The sequence below is a fragment of the Silene latifolia genome, chromosome 10, assembly GCF_048544455.1.
Source record: "Silene latifolia isolate original U9 population chromosome 10, ASM4854445v1, whole genome shotgun sequence".
NCBI lineage: Eukaryota > Viridiplantae > Streptophyta > Magnoliopsida > Caryophyllales > Caryophyllaceae > Silene > Silene latifolia.
The window spans coordinates 144,106,205-144,114,069 of NC_133535.1; the positions used below are offsets into that span (position 1 = coordinate 144,106,205).

The following is a 7,865-nucleotide window of genomic DNA, read 5'->3' on the forward strand; positions in this document are numbered from 1 at the left end:
CCGTACTTGTTACCTTGTGTATCCTTTTGTAGGAAACGATCCAAGTATAGAGGAATTGGGGCAAGAAAGGCACCCCATTGCCTTTACATGAAGAAGAGGTGAAGAAATGGTAAACATTGTGTTCTGCCGACAGACCGGCAGCCGGTCTAGCCACCGGCAGAACACACCCCAGTGAATTACTTAAGAAGTTGAAGAAAAGTCAAGATCAGTGTTTTGCGGGCGGCGGCAGCGCCCACCGGTAGAACACAGCTAGAGGATTTAATTGAAGAATTTGGTGGAAAACAAGCTTGACCTCGCTGCCGGTAGGAGCACCGGCAGCCGGTCAACCGTTATTACACACCCCTAAGAAGAAGAAGAAGTCCTGAAGAAGGTGTTTTGCCGGAAGGCCGGCAGCCGGCCCACCGGCAAAACACAAATACCAGATATTTTAATTCCTTGCGCGGTTTTGCCGGTAGGAGACCCGGCGGCACGGCACCTGCAAAAACGCAGCAGCAGCGAGATTTGGGCTTTTCTCTCTTTTCTTCCTCTTTTCTTCCTAATCTTGTACAAGTCTATAAATACCCCCTCTTAAACCCTTTTGTACACACAACCCTAGATCCAGAATATTTACCCTTTCAAGTTTAAAACTTTGTTAATCTCTTTGTTAATCTTTCCTTAATTAGAGAAGTTCTTCAATTAATTAGTAATTGAATTTGGGTTTGTAAGAAGATTGAAGGTTCTCCTTCTTTATTATTTCTATCCAAATTCCTCTTTTGCTATTGTGTTGGTATTAATTCTCTCCCTATTTTCATTTGTCTACATTTTGTTCTTCTTTCATGTTTGTTTGATTGTTTATGTTAAAATTGTTGTTGTTGTTTGTTTGTTGTTGTTATTTTCATCATTGTTCATCTTTTCATTGTTCATCTTTCCTTTGTTTCTCTTTCATTTGTTCATCCTTGGATAGTTGTCCTCAAAGACTTAATCTTTGAGTTGATTGGGTTAAAGATTGTGTCTTTTAGTTTAATCAACCTTGTTATTAGATTAAATTATCTTTCTTTACAACCATTGTTGGATTGTTGCATGTTTAGTAGTAAGATTTATCTTCTCACCATGTTTATGACCAAAATTTCCATCTTTATTGTTTATTTTGCAATTAGGACCATGATTAGTGAGTAGTCCTCTACTAAGGCTCGGTTTGACCCAACATGAGTAATTTCACTAATTGAATCTCATAAAGGCTAATTATTTGGGGAAATTGGTGAGGGTAGTTTAGAGGAATGACTTGGGTTATGGGTTGACTCTTGGGTAGTGTTGACTTACGACCCTTGACCACCAACGAGAGTTGGTTAGGTTGTGATTTGGATACCCGAGATTTGACCCTATTGTTAACCTTGGTTGAGACCGAAAGGAGAACCGGGTAGGACACCTCTAAACTAGCGTTTGAAATTGACCCTCGAGAGAGGGAGTGGGATGACCCGGGAATTGATGGGGCTTAATGACCTTAGCAAATATTGGACTACCTTGGGAAAATGCATGTTTTTGGGGTAGTCGGGTATTGAGTTAGGGATTCCGACCTTCGAACCCGAGAGGGGGGTTGGTGGGTAGTACTAGTGTCCTATTTCGAACCCGAGAGGGGGGTCTTAGGCGAATTAGAGCCGTCACCTCCTCACCTAGCTACCCTTATGATTGGCTTAGAGATTTGATTGTGTGAAGTTACGAATTGTTTGGGGAAGAACCGAGTCTTAGGCTTTTTAATCATTTGATTTACAACTTATCCTTTCTTCTTGTTCATTTGCATTCCTCTTTCTTGTTTAGTTTGATTTTCGTTTTGTCTTGGGTAGCTTTAGTATAACAAATTCATCCCTTTTTGTTGACTTAGCTAAACGATAGGATTAGAACAATTAGTAATCTTCTCAACTCCTTGTGGGATCGACCCTTAATAGTGTACAACGATAAAATCGTGCACTTGCGAGGTATAGCTTGATACCATCAAGTTTTTGGCGCCGTTGCCGGGGAGTTTGGCTAGATATTAATTGTTTTCGTTCTTGTTTAGACTAAGTCTTTTGTTACTAATCCCTCTCTTAAGTGTGTAGGACTTTTTGCATGGTTAGGAGAGCTCGAAGAGGTCAACCAATTCGCCCAATTGACCACGAGATCGAAGCAACCGCGAGAAGACTAAATTCACTCCGTAGAAGAGGGCTTATAGAAACACCGATTCCTCAAGAAAATTCAGTAATTGAGAACCTTCGAGAAGAACCACGGGTCTTTGAAACTTTCGAAAATCCTTTTGCAACACCGGAAACGGAAGTAACAATGGCCGCGGTTCCTATGAGAGATAACTTGGCTCCGAAAAAGGTGGTGAATCCGAGTATTGTCAAGCCACCGATTCAAGCCAACAATTTTGATGTGAAAGCCACCTTGCTACAACTTGTCCAAGGGAACCAATTCGGAGGGGGAGCCACCGAAAACCCCAACGAGCATCTCAACGAGTTCATGGATAGTTGTGACATGTTCAAGGCCAATGGAGTGACGGAGGATGCCGTACGCCTTAGGCTTTTCCCTTACTCTTTGAGGGGAAGTGCCAAGGAATGGCTTAAAAGTTGTGAACCCGACTCTCTTCGGACTTGGGACGATGTCTCTAAGGCTTTTCTCAACAAGTATTTCCCACCCCAACGAACCGCAAGAATCAAGAGTGAGCTCCAAGGGTTCACCCAACAAGAAGATGAGACCCTTTATGAAGCATGGGAGAGGTACAAGGGCCTCCAAAGGCTATGTCCTCACCACGGTATTGGGGATGATGAGCTCATCAACAATTTCTATGAAGGGTTAAACAATGAGATGAAGATGAACCTTGATTCCGGCTCGGGGAAGGGAGCTTTGGATAAGATAGATCACAAGACGGCGAAAGAGCTTATTGAAGAAATGGCTTCTCGTACCTTTCATTGGAACAATGATAGGCACAAGAGGAAGGGGAAGTCAACGGTCGAATCGGCCAACAATGTGGAAGTGAAAGAGATGATAGAAGAGCTTAAGCAACAAGTTGCCTTGATGAGCTCAAGCAAAACATCTAGCAATTCTTCTATGAGGAACCAAGTCTATAATTGTGAGCTTTGTGGAGACCAAGGACACCCACCCAATGAGTGTCCTTTGGTGGTTGGAGATGGCAATTGTATGGAGCAAGTGAACGGGATATGGGAGTCTAGTCCGGCCAAGCAAGCATTTAACAACAACCAATATCACCCCGGAATGAGAGCCCACCCAAACTTCTCTTATGGCTCTCAAAATGTCCAAAACCCAACCTTCCAACAAAAATCACAACAACCAAACTTTCAAGCACCAAAACAAAACACAACATTCAATCAAGGTCCACCGGGTTTCCAAGGAAGAACCTTCCAACCAAGACAACAATTTTAATCACTTAACCCACCAACCACCCAACCTTTCCAACAAACCACCCAACCTTTCCAACAAACCACCCAACCTTTCCAACAAAACACCCAACCAAAGTCAAGCTTGGAACTCATGATGGAACAATTGATGACTTCCCAAAACCAACTTGTCAATACTCAAACACAATTCATCAACCATTCCACTCAAAAACATGACGAGACAACCTCATCCATCAACCAACTTAGGACCCAAATGCAAGCTTCTCAACGAATGACGGACAACCAAATCTCCCAATTGGCTACCCAAATGAGCCAACTTCAAGCCTCCCAAGGGAAATTCCCGGGTAAAACCAAGGAAAATCCGAAAACCATGAATGCTATCCACTTGAGGAGTGGTAGAGATTTGGGAGACCGTGAATTTGTCAAGAAGAGGAAGAGTAGTAGACCGGATGATGTCGTTGAACCTCAAATTGTGGTTGAACCTCCTAAGGTAATTGAAGAAAAGGAGGGAGAAGATGAGCTTGTGGAAGTTGTTGTGGAAACTCCAAGAGTGATTGATGAACCAACTAGGGTGGTTGAAGAGCCCCAACAACAAGTTATAAGAACTTGTGTGCCACCAATTCCCTTTCCACAAAGGTTGGCAAGAGCCAAACTTGAACAAAAGTATGGGAAGTTCATGGACATGATGAAGGGTATCAACATTACCATGCCTTTCATTGATGCCGTAAAGGAGATTCCAAGCTATGGAAAGTTCTTGAAGGAGCTCATCTCAAACAAAAACTCTTTGAGCCCGACAACTACGGTGAACTTATCCAAGGAGTGTAGTGCAATTCTCATGAATGAGGCCCCTCAAAAGCTTGAAGACCCGGGGAGCTTTTCCATACCTTGTAAGATTGGGACCGTGCACATTGAAAGGGCCTTGTGTGATTTGGGGGCAAGCATTAGTCTTATGCCCCTCAAAATTTTCAAGAAATTGAAAGGTTATGAGCTTTCACCAACAAGGGTTTCTCTCCAACTTGCGGATAGGTCGGTAAGATACCCAATTGGTCTTGTGGAGGATGTCCCACTTAAGGTGGGGAAACTTGCATTCCCATGTGATTTCTATGTTATGGACGTCCCCGAAGACTCAAATATTCTCATCATATTGGGGCGCCCATGCCTTGCTACGGGGGGTGCCATGATTGATGTGAAGAATGGGAAGCTTTCTTTACAAGTGGGTGAAGATAAGGTTGAATTCTCCTTGAACAGGGCTATGAAAGAGCCTTCGGAAGAAAAGTCTTGTTATATGATTGATGTGGTAGAAGAATGGGTTGATATGAAGAAATTTGATGAAGACAAGGGTTTGCAAGGATTCCTTGAGGGCAAGGTAAAAGATTGCAGCTTTAGCTATGGAAGCAACGGTTGAAGAAGACCCGGACAAAGAATTTGAAAGCTCGGGAGGAGATGGCGGCGTGATGGACATGAGTGGAGACTTCACGGGAGGTTTCCCGGGTGTCGGCGGTAGTGGAGGTAATTTCACCTTCAACCCCGAGGATTTAGTTCCGGGCTCCGACTTTACTACCGGAGATAACAATGATGAAGATGATGATGATGAGATGAGGTCTTAGCCCCGAGAGGCCGAGTTGATGGCTTATTATCCTCCCTTTTCAATCCAAAGCCTTTGGTATGCTCCTTATATTCAATCCAAATGACAAGTACGATCTCTCCCTTTTATCCAAATTCTCTCCTTCACGTTTAATTTTTCGCATGCATTTAGTTGATAATTCATTTAGTTGCATACATATAGGATTGCATTAGATTTCCAATTTGTAATATATTGTCACATTTAGTAATTGCATTCACTTAGCATAACTTGCATTGTCATTTCAATTTTGCATATAGAATAGAGCATGCATTGCATTTTCAAAATAAAAACCAACTAAAAATTGAAAAATAAAAAAAAAATAAAAAACCACCAAAAACATGTTATTTTATTTCACTAAAATGCCCTCCCATGTCTATAAATAAGTGTGGGGAGGGCCTAAAAAAAAAAACATGCTTTTAATTTGAATTCCCTCCACACATTTATTTCCATTTGGAAGTAATGTAAATAAATAAGTGTGGGGAGGGAGTTCTTATATCAAAAACCCAAAAATATGTCTTTTTAATTTTTCGAAAACAAAAACCTCAAAAATATGTCATTTTTCTTTTGAAAAATCCAAAATCCAAAAAAATATGTTCATTTCTTTTTGTTATTCACTCCCTATGCTTTTGTCCATTGAGGACAATGTACATCTCAAGTGTGGGGAGGGAAATATCCACTCTTGTGAATATTTGTTTATAATTGTAAATGTTTATAAATTAGATAAAATGCCTAAAAATTGAAAAATTTCTGAAAAATTCAAAAAATTTGCATTGTATATATATGTTTTGTCTAACCTTTGGCATGGCACATTGACCACTCGAGGCAAAAAGGAGCTAGAAGACCGCTTGGTATAATCCTTCCTACCTCTTGCTCCTTTTACTATTCTTTCTTTTTGGTATCTTAGATATTTTGAAGGAGAATGGGAATTTTGTTGCTTTGGGTGTCTCCTTGGGAGACCGTTTGGAATTTTGGTGTTGATGTGCTGCTAGGATTAGCCAATTTGTTGCACGTTTCATTTCATGTTTGTTTAAATTTCCGCATGCATTTGTTCACATGTAAATATATGTTGCATTTCTTTCTTTTTGCATTGAGTTTGTATATAAACTTTTAAGGAAGAACATGGTCAAGGAAGGGAACCAAGTACCCCCATGATGAGCTAATGTGCCCAATTGTGCCTTTCCCCTCCTCGTGACTCGCACCCGTGGCCTCTTAGTTAGCCGAGGAAGGAGGGCTTGACCAATGAGTTTGGACCGATCTTGTGAGACCTAGGGCCGTAGACTAGACCTTCGGCTCGACTTAGCTACTCAAAGGTAAGGGTAGAGCCTCCTAGGGTGGGTACATTCATACCCCGCCCTCATCTAGGTTCGAGAGTAGGTCTCCTCGCGAGGCGTATCACATCATTACGCATAAGTGTGTCGCATTGTCCTTAGACCATGAAATTGCATTACATTTTTGTGCGCATGATATGAAGCAAAAATCAGTTTTTATGAGCCTCACATAGCTAAATAGCCTTGTTTTCCCCCTACATTGTTTCCCTTTTTGATTCACCCCCTTTGAGCTTAGCCTTTTCATTTGGCAAACCCACCTAAATAGCTACATTCCCATAACCACCCTTCCTTAATCAAGAATTGGTCGATTTTTGTAGTTGTGTTGTAGGAGGTGATTTGAGGCATAGTGATGGATAGTATACATATCCATTTGGGTCGGAATTTGGTATGATTTGGCTTTATATATAAATAAGAGGTTTTGAAAAAAAAGAAATGAAAAACAAAATAGAAAAGTGAAAAAGTCATGAAAAATCAAAAAATGAGTTGTGTTGTATATATTTGTTTGTTGCAAGAAAGAAAAAAAAGGGAAAAAGGCAAGCAACACCCCTACTCATCATTTAAAGGGGTAGAAAAAGTCGTTGCTAAATAAAAGGGCAAATTGATGTTTTTCCAAAGATGAGTCGGGTTTACACATTTTTTGCATGGCTTGGAAAATCGAGCCGTTGTTACGGTGTAGACGTTACCATTTGTTGAAATAAAAGGAGTTTTATCAAATTTTTCCTACTTGAGTTGGGTTTATGCAATTTTTGCATAGTTTTGGTCATCATTACTATGTTAGGGCATAGACGTGTCTCATGTGTTGCAATAAGAGATGGGATGTGATGTGTCGACAATTCTTGATTTGAGCCCCACATGTCCAAATGGTGCTTGCACCAATCCCGTTTCGACCTTCTCCTTAGCCCCGTTTTAACCCTTGCTTCATTTCGTGTGCATTCTACCATTGTTGCATTTCATAGGACATAGGACGATCTTACACATTAGATTGCGGGCACGTTTTCGCTAGTTGAGTTAGTCGAGTGATTTTGGTTACTATTTGTCACAAAAATCACCTTGTTCTTTCATTGAGTGACGAGTGAAAACCGTGAGGATGTCGTTGCCTTGGTCCCCTTAGTCATGGGTCCTTTGGTTGAATCTTGTGTCGGCCTTGTAATTCTCGGCGGTTTTGTCCTCTCTTCCCTTTCCTCGCTCTTGAATTTGTTTCTTGAGCATTGGTCACGCAAGGGTTGCTTTAGTCACATTTAGGGGGTTGGCACCTCAATTGGCACTTCTGAGACGGTACTCCCGACCGAGACCATGTTTTGTTGTTTGAAAAATCCGACCACTTAGATGAGGAAAGTGGATCATTTTGTTAGATGCATTCTATTTGTTGATTACGTGCTATCATGATGAATGTGTCGAAAGTTTTGTAGCAAGACCCAACTTGCCTTGCAATAGGGCACTCTCCCCTCATGAGTGTCAAATTGCGAGTTGAAGGGGCGTTGAGTGCGCTAATACTCGATCGGCTTAAGTAGTAGTTTAGTTGAGTGATGCTTATAGTGTGCATTC

General features: G+C 41.3%; 1 non-coding gene across 1 annotated transcript; it reads right to left on the reverse strand.

Moving 5' to 3' along the window:
- Positions 1 to 2,661: 2,661 nt before the first annotated feature.
- On the reverse strand, positions 2,662 to 2,768 carry LOC141610190 (small nucleolar RNA R71). Its single transcript, XR_012528084.1, has one exon. It is a non-coding gene; the product is annotated as a small nucleolar RNA R71 (small nucleolar RNA).
- Between the last annotated feature and the right edge of the window lie 5,097 nt (positions 2,769 to 7,865).